General features: G+C 44.5%; 1 protein-coding gene across 1 annotated transcript in view; it reads right to left on the minus strand.

Annotated features, from left to right (window-relative positions):
• Window positions 1–19,369, minus strand: part of LOC142776412 (uncharacterized) — a 51,142-nt gene that overhangs the window by 11,289 nt on the left and 20,484 nt on the right. The window lies entirely within an intron of this gene.

Here is a 19,369-nt window from a genome sequence, read left to right on the forward strand (position 1 = left end):
CAAGATTGTACATGACCCTCTCCTGCCAAAAATACGCAACTAGTATATTAAGTGCAAAGGTATTATCCTAATTGCGTATTCTTGGCAAGTGACTAAGCAGCGAAATAAAATGTCGTTTCATTCAAGCACTATTATTTACACTGAATTAATAGGCTCTACCAAAGAAATCTCTGGTGTTCTTCTTTATTTCTTCATTTTGATTATTCCAAAATTCTAACGGTATGCGTGTTTTTTCATTCATAGCGAATAAAAAGAAGCTTTTTTATGAAGTGAGCAACTTCATTTGAATGATTAATATGTGGGGTTTAACGTCCCAAAACCACCTTTCGATTATGAGAAACGCCGTAGTGGAGGGCTCCGGAAATTTCGACCACCTAGGGTTCTTTAACCTGCACGCAAATTTGAGCACACGGGCTTAGAACATTACCGCCTCCATCAAAAAAGCCGCCGGTATTAGATCCTGTACCTGCAGGTGAGCAGCCGAGTACCTTAGCCACTAGACTACCAGGGCGGGGTGAAAATGTAACCTTAATGCTGAAAAAAAGACACAAATCTAATAATAATATCAGTTTTTTTACGTCCGAAAACCACGATGTTATTATGAGACGCCATAGTGGAGGGCTCTACAAAATGGAACCACTTGATGTTTTTAATGAAAATAGAAAAAAAAACGATAGGTCACCATTGTTTAGTCCCGTCATTATTATGCACTCACATTGCTGTTTGATATATAGAGTTTCACGTCCCAAAACAATAATATGATTATGAGAGACGCCGTAGAGAAGAGCTCTGAAATTTCGACCACCTGCGACTATGTCACGCACGCCCAAATCTTAATGTGCCCTCACATGGCAAAATACTCGGGCTTTCAATACTTCGGCTTCACTGAAGTTTGATCGTCACATAGCCAGGATGAAGCACGTGCCTTCAGGCCAAAGTCAGAACACCGGAAGTAAGTGTCTACGGGCATCAATGCGACAGAGTCACCATGACACAGCAGAGATTCATGTCACACTAATTTTGCCGGCGCTGCGTGCGTGCCGATTCTTTTGGAGCCGCATTTCGCCTTCACGGATTTCTTTTCTGGAAGAGAAGTGCTCCCGAAGAAAAAGTGTATAATGAACTTTTGCCCGGTTCTCTTACCCGCAGCACATGTATAAAGAATAAGCGTGAGTAAGCTGTATAGAATGTGTACTTGTACGCATTCATTTCTACGAAGGAGAAGAAATTTTAACGGTACTTTAGAGAAAGGACCCTATGATACAGTTGTGTCACGCAATACGAATCCTTGTATATAATAAGCTTGCGAGGTGACCGCGAGTGCATTATGACCGTGTCAGGCCTATTGTATCGTGTATGCTAGGTACGCCATGATTTTCATGTTACCACCTGTCACTTGTGTGCGACATACAGGAGCGTCAAGCAGTACTACTTTCGTTGTTTGTAAAGTAAGTGAAACGACTGCATGTAAGCTAGCATATGTAAAAATAAGTGCATACGCATAAAACAGCATCAAAACTCAAAAGCGAACCGAATGAAAAAATATTGCAGTGGATATGTAGCAGTCAGCTTTCATGACGCACTCAACGGAGCAAGTGCGCCTTAGGGCATCAATTTTGCGGCAACCTAATTAGAAACGACAATGTTATTCCTCCTGAACCTCCACGGCAACGATGCAAAACACGCTGCTCTAGCACATGGCGAACAAAATTACTTCCCAAAACAACATTTGCCAATTCTTAATAAGGTTCCTACCTCACATAGTCGTGTATCACCTGTGGGAGTGAACTTTTCCCGCCATATTGTGCGCAGCGACACAGCTCGTCACTTGGCGTAATTTTTTTCCTCTGGGAATAAGGCTTCGCTCGTTTCCCGCCACTTGCGGAATCCTAAACCGCAGCACCCGGAAATTTTTTGATGGCTCAACAAGCGTCAATTTAAGCGTGCAAACTACTCTTGCAGTCTAAGTTTTGCTGAACGCTTTTCCGAGGTTATAAAAAGAATCGCCCTCCAACGCGCCGAACTCCGCTGGCCGAGAGAGACTGGTGAACCGAGCGAGTTGGACCTTTTCTGTGGCGAAGCCCACCGACTGCACGCGGTGGTGAAGAGAAAGAGAAGGCGGTACTATCACCGTTCCAGTGACTCTAACAGTAACCATCATTTAGTGCAGCCTAGAGGAACAGAATCGAAGCTGTATTATCAAATTTCTAGTCGATAACTTTGTTGAATGCAGTCGCGTAGCGTGATGCTGTCTTTAGTGCACCAGACTTCAAAATTAGGGTATGTATATTATCATCCAGCCACGCTCAATTCTGCGTTGTTTTCAACGTAAAGAAAAGGTGAACGGTGAGAAGTGGCACTGAAGACGCAGCAGTGAACGAAATGAAGCCGCGGTGCATGCGCACGGAGAGCACGCATGCGCACTAAACCACTGCGCACGGAAATGAACTAGTCTGGCGCTCACTGACTTCAGCGTGAGTATACGACTAAATATGCGCTGCAGATGAAAAAAATTCTGATTACAAATGTTTGGCGGCATTTTTTTTTTGGAAAATCTCTTGGCCTCCTTCGCCGGTCAGCTTACCGTTAAAAAAATGGCACCACAAAACTTGTTGACGCTCTCTTTTAAACAGAACCGTTAATTTTAATTGGAATGTGAAATTTTCGTCATAATCCAAGTGATGAAAAGGAAAGTTTTGCGCAGTTTTTGCAAACCAAATTCATTTTCACAGCTGACTGCACGAACCGCATCGGCGTATTTTCAGTAGTGTGAGCCTGCGGCAGTACGGCGATATTTTTATTCTGCATGTTTTTGCTGAAGGCAAAAAACCTTGCTTGTTGTTTGAAATAACCAAGTGGAATGCTTTAAAAGATGAAATATTTGCGAACGTTTGTCCGTTCTTGCCCCGCTTTCCCGAAAAGGCGCCGTTTTTGGTGTCGGTTATGAGCTCTAAGATCATGCACGAACCAGCACGTTTGGTAAAGGCTTTACATACATTGAGAAGGTTGCTTGAAACGCGTTTTGCAGGCATTGATTACGAATAATTTCGCTTGTATATTTAAATTGTAAGCAGGACAATAATGTGGCCCTGCCGCGGTGGTCTAGTGGCTAAGGTATTTGACTGCTGACCCGCAGGTCGCGGGTTCAAATCCCGGCTGCGGCGGCTCCGTTTCCGAAGAAGGCGGAAATGTTGTAGGCCCGTGTGCTCAAGTTTAGGTGCACGCTAAAGAAGCCCCGCTGGTCAAAATTTCTGGAGCCCTCCACTACGGCGTCTCTCGTAATCATAATGTGGTTGAGCGACATTAAACTTCAGATATCAATCATTCAAGAATGTGCTTTTTGTCCAATCTGCCGTTTCTTTAGCGCTCAGGATTTAAGAGCGATTGAAACTCAACAGTCGGCGGGCTACATGTTAGGCATGCGCATTGAAATGATGAACTTTCTTTTCAGTGCCTCACGGCCTGCACATTTGTTCACTCATAGAACACTCCATGACTCCGAGTTTTTCTACGTATTTTTAAAGTGCACATAATCCAGAATGACTTTCTGCTATATACTGCCGATTATTTAGGAATGAATATTGAGAATGCTCAACTGACTAAGAGAGAGATAGGTTTATTTACAGAAAGGTAGAGAGGTCGGCCTGAGCCATAGCTTGCTCTAGCCTGCTACTCTACACAGGGGGAGGGTAAAGGGGAAAAGAAAGAATATTGAATGGCGATGGTGAGATAGAGAGGGGAGTATGTAGTATTCTTTCTAGCTGAGACAAATTTTATAGCCGCGAATATAGTCCAGTTACTTCCAAAAAGCTTATAACCGCTCTTATGACCACAATTGCACTGTTGGTGTCGGGCCAAGGGCCCAGCACGGTCTCATCAGTTAATGACCTACTGCGATGTCGTTCAGGAGAAGTAATCAGTGTTTGTAGTTCACGTGCGTATGCTTGGCAGACAGAAAATATGTGCTCAAGTGTTTCTGGCACATCACAGTGTTCACAATTAGGACCGGTGTCGCTGCGACCGGTGATATGTGCATAACGTCTGGTGTACGCCACACCAAGACGAATGTGGTGGATCATACTTGTGAGTTGCTGTTTCAATTTAGGGGGCATGCGGAACCTCATTTCCGGGTCCCATTTGTGAAGTCGCTGGTGTCGCCGTTCCGGTCTGGCCCAGTGTTGAAGTGTGTAGCTGCGCATCACGCAGCGAAGCAGGGCGTTCGTGTCAGCTCGTGAAAACGCAATGCGTACTTCAGGGGCATTGCATAGGCATTTTTAGCTTCAGCGTCTGCCTCTTCGTTTCACATCACGCCACAATGCCCGGGAATCTACTGGAAAGTGATAAGATGAACATTTGTTGAAGCAATCTGAATAAGTTCTGCGATTTCTATTGCCAAGCTGTAATACGGACTTTGCTTCATGATGCAAATAATGGTTTGCAAAGCGGGTTTGGCATCACAGAAAATCGTCCAGTCACAAGGTCGCTCTCCGGAAATAAATCTTATTGCCTCCCGCATAGCGACAAGCTCTGCGGCAGTAGATGCGGTTTTATGGTCCACTTTGAATTGTCGAGCGATATCCATGTCTGGGATGACAAAGGCTGCGGCGGAGGTGTTTAGTGTGGTGGACCCATCGGTGTACACGTGCAGAGAATCACCGTGCGTTGTATAAATGTGATGTATGGTCAGTTGTCTTACGCCAACAGGAGAAACAAGCGACTTCTTCGTAATTACAGGTATCGTAAAACAAACAGGTGGTTTAGGCAGGAACCATGGAAGCACTGCAGGGACATTTCGCGGGGAAAACCCTGATGGTATAGTATTCTCATGTCGTGATATTACACTTGAGAAACTGCACTCTGGGTGAGTGGCGGGTAGTACTGACAGTGGGTGCTGTCTGTGTCGGCTCAGGAATTGAAGGTGAAGTCTAAGTGGCTAGCAGAGCATGTATACACTGATAGAACAAGCCCGAGCCTCTGCCATTGTCCCATTTGTTGAAGTACAGCGTGGTAGACCCAAGCATCTTTGTAATCATTGAATTTCAACACTCTCTGGCGTCTTCACACAACTAGGTCTCATATTGGAGAGCACCGGCATGCTGTATGAAATGTATCCTGCATATAGAGCATTATACAATTGAAGTAGCGATCATTCTGATGGGCCCCATCTTGCTCCGGCCACGTGGCGAACAACGAGAGCAAAGCTCTTCAATTTAGATTTAACTACTGCAACCTGTCTCGTCCACAATAGATCTCTGGTACGACAACCCCAAGAAACATGTGGTGCGTTACAGCAGGTATCACTGTCACATAACTAAATATCGGGTATTGCGAGATATGCTTGCGCGTGACCGCAAGCAATGCGCATTTGTCGATTGAAAGAGTGAGCCCCTTATGTCGTAGATATTTGTATGTGATCGTCACGGCACGCTGTAGTCAAGATCGAAATTGCGGACGAGTAGTTCCGAATGCCTATATACATATGTCGTCAGCGTACGCACTGATCTTCACCATGCTGGGAAGTTCTGCTGCTAGGCCGATTTGTGACATTGAATAGAATCGGGCTGAGAACGCTTTCTTGGGGAACACCAGGATGTACCTTATATCGATCGGTGTCTCCGTTATTTGTCGTCATGTAAATGATGTGGTCCCTAAGGTAGCAAAAATCCAAGCATACTGTCGTCCACCAATGTCGAAATCTTCAGTGCGTCAAGAATCGCATTATGCAGCACATTATCGTAGGCACCCTTAATGTCTAGGAAGACCACCGCCACTAGTCTGCGTCGGCTTCTTTCCTCTTCAACGCTGGCGATCAAGTCGACCACACCGTCAATGGCAGATCGGCCTCTTAAGACGCCGTTCATAAATGCAGGAAAGGAGTTGTTGCTCTCTAAATGCCACTCTAATTTTGACAGTACCATTCTTTCCATTACTTTCCCGACGCAGCTGGCTAAGGCGATTGGTCTGTAGGAGGAAAGTGCATAAAGACACTTTCCCGGCTTAAGCAATGCAATAATGTGACTGCATTTCTAATTAGCTGGGACTTCTCCAGGCTCCCATGAGGTGTTATAATGAGATAGCAGGATATGTCGTGTTTCTGTACCAAGAACGTTGAGTGCAGCATACGTGATTCCGTCAGGTCCTGGTGCCGATGAGCGTCGGGAGGCCGAAATCGCCGCGTCAAGCTCATGCATTGTATAACGCACATCAAGGCGTTCGTCAGACGATGGAGGCGCGATGGTAGTAAGAGGCTCATTAGTGGCAAGACCATCAGTGGTGGCCACGATGAGGCTACAGCAGTCGCTGGCTATCTCAACTTCTGTCCGCCCTTGATGTAGAGCAACAACTTGAAATGGTTGACGTTGTTGGGGAGTTGTCTGCAGACCTCGTACCACCCGCCAGATCTTAGATAGAGGTTGCCTAGGGTCCAGAGACCTACAGAATTTTCTCCAACGCTGCCTGTCAATCTTGTCAAGATGCCGAAAAACATGTCGTTGAGCTCGACGACAGGCGGAAAGGTCTGAATTATTTTGAAAGGTAAGTCAAGAGAAACGAGCAAGTGGGAAGAAAATGCACAAACACAATCACTGCATTCCCAAAAACGTTTCATTGAGAAAACATGGGGCTAAGTGATAAAAAGTAGAGCGTATACGCACGCATACACATAATATTTGCCCGCATTCAAGATGCGAGCAGTGAAAAAGCTAAAAAATGTGATGGAACGCACGCATGGTAAAATTTATTTGTTCATCAGGACGTTCGTATACGCCATCTGCATTGAGATGTCAAAGTTTGTATACAAAAGCGCTATTTCAATTACGTAGGGGTATATAGTTCTGCGTAATTGCTTTTACCGAAGTTAATGCTTGCGCAGCTGAAATCAGGTTACCTCACTGCTTAGATAGTGGCAGCATGAGACACCGATGAGTGTCTCGCTGGTGTGGTATGTGCATTCGTAGACAAGCTAACGAATCTGCCAGGTGATATAACCACAACGATTGGACACAACGAGTTTACTCACTCGCAAAGCGCCCTCATTTTACAGACAGGTGTGGCGTCATACATGAGCTTATATTTTCTCCGCAGCATGCAAAACATGTTATCACATTTCTTTATTCTATAAGATCCAGCAAGAGATACTTGCTGCAATGAACGCGCAAGCTCCATATTTGGTGGCACCACCTCTGTAACGAATTTCCGAGTCTGGTAGCAAGTTCTTATACTTAGAGAAGGGTCCGCTTTGAGTTGTCAATTGTGTTTGGCTGGCGTAAAGCGAAGGTGCTCGCACACTTTCGCAACATATGCCACAGCATTGCGAACCTGTTTCACCAGACCTGCCACCAACGAGGCACACTCACCACGCACCACCTTTACGTACAATTGATCACCAACATCAGAAAAATGCTCCGTCCCACGGCGGACATCTCGCTGTTCATACAGTTTCTGCTGCCTTGTGTTGCTTCCTATTGTAACGGGTGGTGACGTGGATAAAGGGAGCAGACTGCAGGTCGAATAATAAACTGTTCATTTGGGCTGAACTTGTGGCCACGTAAAATGAAAGTCAGGTTACATACAGCAAGCTACTGGCACTGATAGCGGTGAGCAGAGCGTCGGCCGTCGATCAACTAACAAGCCGCAAAGCGCGCCAGCATTAATACACTTGAAATCCAATATTCTAGCATTATTGCTAGCGGTGACACAGGTTCCAGAATAATCTGTATAATACTTGAAGTTGGCGTAATCTTAACAAAATGATCTACTGTCATCCTGAAGCTTCTTGAATCAACGCCTTCTCTATTTCACAATGCCAGCCAGATGCTCCTGATGCAGCCATTCACAACCCTATTCTTTAACGCTTATCTATTCTCGCCCTTCGCCTATCCTTTGCATGCGCGTTTCTGTCATGGGCGAGGGAGCCCCCTCATGCAGCACTTCACAACAGAAATCATAGGAAGTAACTTTTCATTTGTTTGTGCTCAGACCCGTTGGGCGGCGTCTTGCATTTTTCGTGTTCACTATGTTGGCGGTCATGCTGGCTTTTTAAATTTTACGGTGTTTTGAGATAGCGCGTCGCCGTTCTTGGCGCTATGTCGACAACCAATATAAAAGCGTCACTGCAACCCTTCAAGATGTGCTGCACCGTGATGCGGTTTCAGCGTTGCTGCGAGCCACAAAAAAGAAGCACGAGGAAACAAATTTGACAGACGCACAATATTGTCGTGGGAAACACGCCTATCGTATCCTCCTGGAGAAAGCACTCGGGAGCACGTGTGGCGCAAGCAGCGTGAACCCTCATGCAGCGTCACAACACGACCACTCCCTGAACTAAGGCGGAGCGACGGCTCCCAGTGGTAAGCGCGCGTTTGCGCTGGCTTTGAAAGAAATAAAGGAGGCGTTGCTTGAACACTGTAGGCGTGGTTTGCGCTGAAAATTGCTCACAGTAAAGGGGGTGACGACATAACTTGAGCAGGGAATGTGGCATTGCCCCCCTCTGTAAATGACATCGTCCTGATGCTTCAACAAGAGACGAAAGTACAATATTAAAGAAAATAAACAGTAAGTACAAGCAATAAAGCACAGCAACAACTATTAACCAAATACAATCCTTAGGTTCGTAAATGAAATGGCTTGAGCGCATGACATGAATGACTTCGGGTCTAGCACGACGCTGTTGACAAGTCGTATTGTAGTCGGCATTAACTTCGTAGTCAAGTGGGCAGAAATGTTGGACTACCCTGTAAGCTCTGAAGTACCATCGCATAAGTTTCTCACTGAGTCCACACCTGCGTATCGGCATCCACACCCAGACATCCGTGTTGGTATTTCACGAAGCTTCGTCGAAGGTGGTAACGGTGGCTGACCGTCATCTGCTTATTCTTTATGCACAGGTGGGCGAGCTGATGAGCTTCTTCAGCACACTGAAGGTGGACGGTGACGTGGACGATCTCTTCGTCCGCGACATTTGGTAGCATGGCGTCGAGCGCCATTGCCGGGTTCCTTCCGTAGACCTACTTGTATGGCGTCATCTGCGTCATCTCCTGCATGGCCGTGTTGTACGTGAAGATCACGCATGGAAGCATGGTATCCCTAGTCTTGTGCTCGACGTCGACATACATGGCCAGCATATCTGCGATGGTCTTCTTTAGAAGCTAAATCCATTCCTAAAGGCCATTGGTTTGTGAGTGGTACGTTGTTGTACGGCAGTGGCTTGTCTGGCTGCATCTCTGGATTTCCTGAGTCAGGTCAGCAGTAAACAGCTTAACTCTGTCGGTGCTGAGAACCTCTGGGGCGCCTTGTCGAAGGACTATTTTCTCAACGAACTTGACTACCTCCGTGGCATGGCCTTTGGGAAGGGCTCTTGTTTTGGCGTAGCAGGTGAGAGTAGTCAGTGGCTGCGATGATCCACTTATTTCCGCGAGTCGACGTTGCGAACGACCCTTTGAAGTCCATCCTGATCTGCGGGACCGGCCATCGGGTAGAGACTGCTGGTCGTGTGGGTGGTGTCTTCTGCCATAGACAGTCTTGGCATGTCCTCACGTAACGAGTGACGTTGGCGGTAAGGCGTGGCCAGTATATAGTACCTTTCTTGTATCCTGATGAGCGTGGGGGAAACACCAAGGTGTCCGGCCGTCAGATCATTGTGCAGGGCATGTAGGAGTTCTGGTCGTGGAGTTGAAGGCACTACAAGAAGGTACTTGGCTCGGCGAGAAGTTCATTTAGAGAAGGCCGTTTCACAGCGGAAACGACGTAAGTGTCCGTCTCAATACCTTCGAAACAATGGAGGTCCTGCCCTCGAGGTACTCGACTAGGCCCCTAAGTTCTCAGTCAGCCTGCTGTCGTTCAGCGCAGTCATTATAGTTCCCAAGGAGCAGTCATCGTTCAGGTCGTCGGGCGGTGGTGGGTCAACGGTTACTCAAAAGATTCAGTTGGTGTCGGAGTGTTTTGTACTGAACTTGTAAATAACGGCGCAGTAATTGATATGTCAGGTTTAACGTCCCAAAGCCACCATATGATTATGAGAGACGCCATAGTGAAGGACTCCGGAAATTTCTACCACCTGGGGTTCTTAAACGTGCACCCAAATCTGAGCACATGGGCCACAGCATTTTCGCCTCAATCGAAAATGCAGCCGCCGCAGACGGGATTCGATCTCGCGACCTGCGGGTCAGCAGCCGAGTAGCTTAGCCACTAGACCACCGCGGCGGGCGATTGTGCCAACTGTGCCGTGAATTGCACTACCTGGCATAGTTTTCATTTTTACCTGGTCTTCTGTGACAAAAAAAATAAAAAAATGGAAGTCAAATATCCCAAAACCACGATAAGACGGTGAGAGGCACGGTAGAGCAGGGCTCTGAAAATTTTTATCAATTGGCGTTTTTTAATGGGCACCTAAGTCTGAGCACACAGGTCTCAAGCTTTTCTGCCTACTATAGGTCAGTACAAACCCACATCACAAAACTGCAATTTCGCATTGTCTTGCGGCTTTTACCTGAATGTTCATTGTGCAGTATGTTCAGCGCACGATGCCTGAGCATTGCAGATATAACAACTTGAAGCCCCTCTCCCCGCCCCGCTAAGCACTCCTGCTCCAGTAAAGCTAGTCTCGGCGTTCGTAATATACCTTGAAGTCTGCTCTACAATCGCTAGACCGTGCATTCTGGGTGAACTCCGCTATACACGACGAATTCAGGCATCATCTGGATGCTTTGCTATTTTCTCGGTGGTCAGTAAAAGCCAATAAAATACCTCTTAAAATATGAAAAGAAGACAAAAATGAGGTTTATTTGAAGCTTATGATATCAGCGTGTTGCAAATCAAATGCATTAGCAAGCTGTTTTTTCTCGTATTCTCCTGTGAGATTGACTATCTCGACATTTACTATGGTGCTTCGGAGTGTTATGAGGGTTTTCCCGTCATGCGGCCGTGTTATCGGGTGCAAGTGGTATTTTTCAGGCTTTTTATTTGCAATCAAGGCAAAATAAAGACTATGTATACTTGTGAGTGCGCCTATTTTCTGCCATGTGATTGATAGTTTCAGTTTAGCGTGCGCAACGGCCTTGTGGCAGCAACGTTGCGAGAAAGCAAGACTGCGCATGCGCTGAACCTAAGAGAGGGGCATGCGTTTGCGCGCGCAAGAGATGCACACACTAGAACTAGGCGCTTACGTTGCACCCGCTACGGCGTTTGCGTACCTTACCGGAGGCTCTCTGGCGAGATCTCGACGTCTGTGAGCGTCGATGGCACACCCTTAAAAAACGTGGTACTACTTACTAACATTGAGGAAGTAAAATGCTGTCACAACATTCCCTACCTAAGTAGTAATTGTAGGTAGTAAATGAAAGGTAGTAAAGTTACTACCATGTCATTTCCTAGTTGCAGTTACTACCTACCAAAAGGTAGTAACACAAAATTAGTAATTGTACTAGTATGATGGTTACTAGCTCATGTTACTACATAGTGAAAGGTAGCAAATAAGCTAGTAATACTACTACCCTAAAGGTAATTAATTCTATACTAATTACTGAAAGGTAGCAAGCTAAGCTAGTACGTTTACTATCAAGAAGGGTACCAGGTTACTATACATGCAGGAAGGTAGAATATGTAAATAATCTTTCAGAGTAAACGTTTACTTTTTGCCAAGTAGCGATGCAAACTAGTGGTAACACTTGGCAACATTCCTCAAATACATAAAATATAAGGTTGCCAAATAGTTAAATGAAATAAAAATACTGCATGGTACTGTAAATAAAGAAAATGCATCGGCTTAACTCACAAAAGTATAGGTTGGACAAAAAATATGAGTGGCGATTCATTTCCTAATAATTAAGAAATGCTTAGCATGGCAGTAGAAGCAAAAATACAGGGGCCGAATTCACAAAGCTTTCTCTTGGCTACACAATTTCTTAGCCAAGAATTCTCTTATCTGGAGGGATTACTATAGCGCGGGTACAAATTTACCTTATTCGGCACTTAAGAGGGTGAGGAGGAACCACGATAGCCGATGAAAAGACAAGGAAAGAAAAAAGTGTGTGCCGATAATGTCAAGATAGCACGCAAAGCGTCTAGCGTCGAGAGTATACGATGATGGCCAATGGTTTGCTGCATCTCAGTTTCATTTCCACGGGCGTCTGCTACAGCGCTTACGCGATGCCGCGTTGAACTAGACGCCTGGGTGTGCGGCGCAAAGCCCAGTGCTCGCGCTTCATCATTGACGGTAGCTAAAAAAGAAATTGCTCAATCGCCTTAAGCAATAATTCATGCACTATCTCGCCAAGTACAAGTAAACAACACTCCAGGTGCACCACATCCATGGCCCCGCCGTGGTGGTCTAGTGGCTAAAGTACTCGGCTGCTGACCCGCAGGGCGCGGGCTCGAATCCCGGCTGCGGCGGCTGCATTTCTGATGGAGGCGGAAATGTTGTAGGCCCGTGTGCTCAGATTCGGGTGCACGTTAAAGAACCCCAGGTGGTCTAAATTTCCGGAGCCCTCCACTACGGCGTCTCTCATAATCATATAGTGGTTTTGGGACGTTAAACCCCACATATCAAATCAATCAATCACCACATTCATAAAACCACGCATAAAACATTTCATTCAATGTTTGAAAATGTGCCTCAAATGTCTTCTCCTGTGTAACGCGACCAGTTACCTTATATTTCAATGATGCTGCGCTGCTACTAAACTAAAACGGTGTACTCGAGCTTGGTACCGTGGTGAACGTTAGGGTGTTTTGTACCTAGACATAAAAGGTTGCCTTTCTTACAATATTCTTATTACAAGACACAGTAGCAAATTTTGTGCCTGCGGAATAATTGTGCCGAAATATGGAAGAGCAGTAATCAAATGAAATTGTGAGCAAAATTTCGATGGTTCCATGATCTGCAGTGTTTTTATAAAGCCTGAATGCGAGAACATGCATACGCTTACGCTTAGATATGTATCTACGTAAAACGAGGGAGACTCGTCGGGAGGCGTTTCCGTGCTAATACGTTTCACAAAACACGGTGCCATTATTTCGTGCAGCGTTGTTTGAGTGAGCAAACAAAGCAAGGAACGTGTATACGAGTCTTGAATACAAGAGACGTTATCAAACGTGCAAAAAGGACGAAAAATATAGAGAGAAAGAGACTCTCGTTTCGTCTCCACGAAAGCTTGAAATTGATAGATAATAAAGACAATTTTCGGGCCCAGCAGACTTCAGGGAAAGTTTCCGCAAAGCAGCTTCGGATGCTTGGAGAGCATACAAAAGTGGAGTACGCATTTTATGGGAGCGACAGCCACACAGAAAGCGAGATGATGTGCGACTGTCTTTAGATGTGAGAAAATCAATGCTAATTAGGAGAGTTGTGAGTTAATGAGCCGAAAATTTCTTAAATAAGGATAATGTAAACAAACTGAGTATTCATCTAGTGAAAGTGACACTAACGACAGTGAATTCATTATAGTTGATTAGCATTGTCACAGGCCGATATATATATATTTTTATTTTTTATAGTATTTGGTAAACTATAGGAAGGTAGCGTACGTTAGAGCCGGCTATCCCAACATCATGACAGTAATTTACAAAATAAATAGTGCAGGGTTATACAGCCCTACGTGGTGGTTTCTATTTTCTAGTAACATTGGGCAAACGCATTCTAACTATTTTTTCTATTTTTGACCAAGTTTCACTGGACGTTTTTGCATTGTCATTCGAAGCATTGACGATATATCAGCAATAGGGTGAATGCAAGCATTGGTGCAGCGGACGTGCATTCTGCTTTCGTCCACGGTAGTGAACGGACGCACGATGCAGGGCTCCGTCGGAGCGGCTTCAGCGGCCCTTGAGGGCCGTGGTAACAGGTCAACTGAAGAGTATCAAGTGATTCTGCCTCATCTGCCAACAGGACGCGTTGCCTTAAATACTGTGTTTTTGCACGGAGACGTTCAAGCGAGACCCTACAGGGTTGAAGACTTCAGAGACGTGTTGGGCCCCACAGGAGTGCTAACGGACATTATAGCACTCGGAGCGTACCAGATTAATCACGTCTGGGCGGTTACACTGAACGGAGAAGACGCAACGAAGAAACTGCTGGCCTTCAAGGAACTTCAGGCGAAGCGACACCGGTGTCTCAACGTTGATCCCCAGGACCGGCAGATAAAACTGCGGCTTGATTGGCTGCTTTACGGAGTCGCCGATGAGGATGGAACTTCGGCCGGTTATGTTGTTTTTGTTAAAAAGATTCCGGGATTGATTGTTGAAAGTGACTTTTCTTGTGACTCTGGTAGAACAGTGACTTTTGATTTTAGTACTAGCGAAATTGAGTGGTGCGTCATTTGTGTCTATGCGCCGAACGTGGAGGCAGACCGAGAAACTTTCTTTTCGTTAATTAAGCAACATTTATGGACACCAAAACAGCTCGTTTTATTGGGAGATTTCAATTGTGTATTGAGTGCGAAAGATAGAATTAATAACTGCCATGTACGAGACAGAAGTGTTGAAGTGCTCTATGACTTGCTGAATGAATCTGACCTGGATGATGTTTCGGAGTGCCTCGAAGCAGGTCGCGAAGTTCGATTTACGCATTTTCAGGGAACCAGTCACGCACGTCTTGATAGGATATACATGGCAGGGGAGACGCTAGCTAAAAGCAATAGTTACACAGTCTTACCTGTCTCTTTCTCTGACCACTGTCTTGTACAATGCAACGTGGGACTTAAACAAAAAGAAAACAAATTTAGTTGGGATTTATGGAAGTTTAACGCTAAACTACTTCGGGATGACATTTTTAATAATTTTGTTATTGAGGGAATTAAGAACATTAAAGTGACCGGAGCCTGTACTGTTGGCGAGGAATAGGAGCTTTTGAAGCAAAGCGTTAAAATGAAGGCTATATCGAGATCTAGTACTTTAAAATATCAAGAAAGAACGAAAGAAAATGAACTCAGAACAACGCTTAAGAAATTGATAGCATTAGAAAGCAAGGAGCCCGGTGCGTATGAAGAAGATATTCGAACGGTGAAACGACAAATTGAGCTAGTAGAGCAGGAACACTGCAGAGGAGCCCTTATTCGAGCGAGAGCAGAGGCGTGGGCTATGGGAGAGAGTCCTACCAAGCGCGCACTTGGAATCGAGAAATCACGAGCGCGTCGTAATCACATCGACGAAATAGAGGAAAATCGAATTCTGCTAAATACTAACAGCAATATCGCTGAACCTTTCTTTCGGTATTACAAGGGTCTCTTCGCAGCCGCATTAGTAGATGTTACGAAGTTCAAGGACACTTTCTAGAGCCGGATGCCGCAATTATCCCTCGAAACGAAAGAAGCATTAGAGAGGCCTATAACTGCTTCCTAAATTGAATATGCAATAGATAGTCTCGCCGCTGGGAAGTCCCCGGGGCCTGACGGTCTCGGTGCGATGTGGTATAAAGCTTTTAAAACAGAAGTTTCACCAGTGTTACAAGCTGTGTTCAAGGAAGCCTACGCAATCAAAGCGTTACCACCTTCATTTGCCGAGACGCACACTATTCTAGTACCTAAGACGGATGACAAAGCAAAATTAAAACTAGTTTCGTCATATAGGCCCATTTCGCTAACCAACACTGACTACAAAATACTCATGAAAGTATTGGCAGGTAGATTGTAGTCCGTAATCACTGGAATAGTTGGGGAGCACCACACGTGTGGCATCAAGGGGCGCTCAATATTGATGAACACACACACAGTGCGATGTGTCCTTGAGAGTTGCGATGCTTTTAATTGTCATGTTTCAATCCTCCAGCTTGATTTAAAAAAGGCTTTTGACTGCGTTCCGCAAGATGTGTTATTCTCCATACTTGAACATGTCAATGTCGGATCGTTGATTACAGAGGGCGTAGCTTTGGCGTATAAGAACTCTATTCCACGACTAATTATTAACAAGATCTCGGGGTCTCCCATTAGGCTGGAACGTTCTGTACGCCAGGGATGCCCGGCAAGTCCACTCTTGTTTGCATTGTACATAGAGAGCTTATGCTTGGCCATAATGGAAAACGAGACCATCCGTGGTTTCAGACTGCTTGACGCCGAGGTAAAGGTTTTGGCATACGCTGATGATGTAGCAGTGTGTTGCACCACCAAAGAGAGTGTACAAGAGACAGTTGCCGTTGTTAAAAATTTTGGAGAAATTACAGGAAGTCGGCTTAATTGGGGAAAGTGTCTGGGGTTGTGGCACGGAGACTGGACATCAACCCCAAATACTTATGCTAACGTTCACTGGTTTGATACTCCAGTAAAATATCTAGGCGTGCCTTTCCAGCACTACAAAGACACCAATGATTACTGGACTGAAGAAATAAAAGAAACGCGCGAAAGGACAGCGCAGTGGAATGGCAACTGTCTCTCAATGTTTGCCAGAGCCACTGTATGCAATATATTTTTAATGAGCAAATTATGGTATGTGATGCAGATTTTGTGTTGCTCACGAGTGCATGTGCAAAAGCTGCATAGGATATTTGCTGTGTTTATATGGAGGTCTACTTGGGAAAATTGTAGTAGGACAAATCTGTTCCGAAGAGTAAAACAGGGGGGACTAAGCCTGTCGCATCTGTTCGTGCGACAACTAGTTAATCGTTTTATTTTCTTTCGAGGTGTTCAACACCCCTTCTTAAGAACGGTATGCCAGTTACGCCTTTGTCGTGTTCTGCCTAACTTTGTGGTTAGCACCGCAAGCATGCCGGGAGCTACGCGAGGTTTCTTTAAGGAAGTTGCAGACAGTGTCCGGTTCTTGTCGATTCGGTTTTCCAATGAATACCTTTCTTTGGTCGGGCGAAAGAAATTGCATAAAGACATATGCGACATGATTTTTCCAGTTCCTATGTATAGGTTAATTAATAGCGAGGGAGAAGGCAATGATGTTCTTAAGCGTGTTAAGAAAATGCAAATTCAGCCTAGTGCAAAAAGCTTTTTCTTTAAATTACACTCCGGAACACTACCGGTTAAGACTTTTTAGAAGATAGAGGAGTTTATATGCCATGGGGTTCGAACTGTTTGATCTGCCGAAAGCCGGAGACAATAGATCACGTTTTTCTGCATTGTTGGGAAGGGGTTTACTTCTGGGATGTTTTACAGAGAACTCTAAAAAAGGAACTCACCTTACATTCACTGGGTATCAGGTTTTTAACAGTAGAAAAAGAGGAGGGACTGCCTTTTGATCTTATAATGCTGCTTTGCCTCCATTGTCTATGGCGGGCAAGAATGGCCGGTTACTACTGTGACCCTGACAGGCGTCCGGCCCGTATGCTCTTTCCCGAAAGCATTGCTCAGTACATTGATATACTCAAACAACAAGATTTTGTTCCGGAATGGCTCTCCAGGGTTGAACCCCTGGTGAACCTGAAGGAATTTTAGCACTGTAATCTCTAATAGTTCCGCGGCTGTTTTGTCATCACTTCTGTTTGTATGTTACTGTTTATAGTGACTTATATTGATGTGTGTACCTTGTGCAAAACCAGTAATAAAGAAAAAAAGTGCAGTGGACGTGTGGTTACAGCCCTCAGCTACAAACTAGGAGGTACTGGGTTCGATCCGCAGTGTCATAGAGCACCTTCTTTTAAGAGGTTGCCCAGCCTGAGATTATGCGTGGTGGCGGGTACAAATTTTTTGCGAAGGTCATTTTCGCGTTCTCTTCTTTCACTCACCTTTTGACCCAAGAGTGCTGTGCCGTGCTCTTCCATAAATTTCATAATTAAGGATTCACAATTTCCCCCTCCATCCTCTCTCATCGCCAAAGTGCCCAGTGCAGAAATACCAATATTATATCTGGTATATTATTTTTCACGTGCATGGATATTCGACCAGCGATCAGTCGTCACGGTGTTTTGAAGAAAATCTAGACATGCAGCGAGCTAAATGCTTGCGGCGAAGTTGACTTCGTTTGTCGAGACACGTTTTCGTGCTAATTTGATGGGCATCATTACATGCAGCAAGGCCAAAGGGCACGGACAGTTAGAGAAGACACAAACAGAGTAATTAGTTTGTGTCTTCTCTCCCGCTATCTGTCATGCTGCGCGCTTCAGTGTAATGTCGCTGTCAATGGTTAAAATGAGCTACAGCACTTAATCGAGTTCTGCTGAGAGGGTCCCCTATTGTCCAGAGCAGAACAGAACAATGGCAATTTGATTTGTGTCATAGAAATATACACTGCTTTTGGTTACTAGAATACATTTTTAAACTGAAGTTTATTGTTTATTAACAACAGTTCCCGTACAGATGAAATGTGCTTGGACGAAATTTGTGTATTCACTTGACTAGAATTGTGACCTTAATAGTAATTGCAAACCGGTATTACAATATACCCAAATATCACACATATATAGAACCACAGGTGATAGCTTGTTTATTCTGATTAAAATTGATATGATTAAATCAACATATTCGACCAACGCAATGTGTACAAAATATGCCATGTATAGTAGCTATTCTCTAAACTAATCTTCGCTGGTTGATTCCATTTCACCCAATATCTTGCTCATGACTGTACATTGGCAAATGAAACAACTTCTTTGAGTGCACATATTTGGTGTAGGGTTACATTTATTTTTATGCAGTAAAAACAAAGTGAAATATATAATGACTCAGAAAAAAAGTACTAGAAACAAATTCAGCCAAATCATTACCAAACTTACTCGTCAATGATAAACGGATTCTCATTTAAAAGATACGTACGTACATACATACATACATACATACATACATACATACATACATACATACATACATACATACATACATACATACATACATACATACATACACATACATACATACATACACTGCAGTGTAAATATTAAGAAGAACGACTATAAAACAACAATTCTACTACACTTATTTTGAATATACAGTAAGTAACATACGAGAGCAATCTACCAGAACTGTTATTTTTGAAATCGATGTTTCTCGAACCATCCTGGAAAAGCTTGATGCATGGTTTCTGCTGCTGCCTAGTGACAAGCAGTTTTTATAAGAAACACAACAATAAAGCCCTTGGCAATGTCATGCTAAAAAAAGGGCTGTGCATCAATATTTCTTACATGTCTGCAATGTTACTTTGTATATTTATATAGCTTGGCTCCTGCACAACACACTAACAAAGCATGTTAGGACACTTGGGCGAAAAGTCGGCACAGCGCAAAGAAATTCTAGACAATACATCAATTATACAATTAAAAGCTACTAAGTTCCTTGGTGCAAACAGTGTTTATATTGACAGCTATAGACCCCATTTTGTTTCCCAAAAACACTCCTCAAAAAGACTTCAAAGTTTGCACATCAACACAGTTCCCATACAGCTGTCTGTTAGTCTGGTCGGCAAAAAATTCAGTTCACTCGTGGGCAAAGACTGTACACTAATT

This window comes from Rhipicephalus microplus, chromosome X (assembly GCF_043290135.1).
Source record: "Rhipicephalus microplus isolate Deutch F79 chromosome X, USDA_Rmic, whole genome shotgun sequence".
NCBI lineage: Eukaryota > Metazoa > Arthropoda > Arachnida > Ixodida > Ixodidae > Rhipicephalus > Rhipicephalus microplus.